The sequence below is a fragment of the Acartia tonsa genome, chromosome 10 (assembly GCF_053477335.1).
Source record: "Acartia tonsa isolate MP-2025a chromosome 10, ASM5347733v1, whole genome shotgun sequence".
In the NCBI taxonomy this organism is placed as follows: domain Eukaryota; kingdom Metazoa; phylum Arthropoda; class Copepoda; order Calanoida; family Acartiidae; genus Acartia; species Acartia tonsa.
This window is the reverse complement of record NC_137269.1, coordinates 13,055,047-13,055,475: the sequence shown is the minus strand read 5'-3', so window position 1 is coordinate 13,055,475 and position 429 is coordinate 13,055,047. Positions and strand designations below refer to the sequence as shown.

The 429-nt window shown below is 23.5% G+C and overlaps 1 protein-coding gene across 1 annotated transcript in view; it reads left to right on the top strand.

The window, feature by feature from the left end:
• Positions 1-429, top strand: part of LOC145329451 (alanine--glyoxylate aminotransferase-like) — a 557,715-nt gene that overhangs the window by 503,629 nt on the left and 53,657 nt on the right. The gene's annotated exons all lie outside the window — the stretch shown is intronic.

The window sequence follows — 429 nt, the reverse complement described above, 5'->3', positions numbered from 1 at the left end:
GAAATTATGAAGATAAATATCTATTAACTGGGTCAACATGAATTATATATTCAATAAAGTTTAATATTTTGTATGAAATGAATTTTGTGTTTTTTCTCTCAATAAATTGTTAAATAAAGGTTAACCATGAAGATAGTGGAAAGGAAAATAGTGCAAAATTAGTAATTCCTAGAAGAAAGTCACTTATATCTAAGAAATTAAATGATTCCAATTGCAACGTCGTAATGTACAATTTTGTTCAACAGTAAATAAAGCAAAAAAGGCACCGCTAAGAATTATTATCACGATGTTTTAGTAAATAATAAGATAGAAATATATCTAGCTAAATATACAAAAAAAAAATTAAAAATCTATCTTTTAACAATAGTTAACAGAAAATACCTGAAAGGAACGCTAATTTTAAATTTAAATGTATTTCGTGTTAAAACA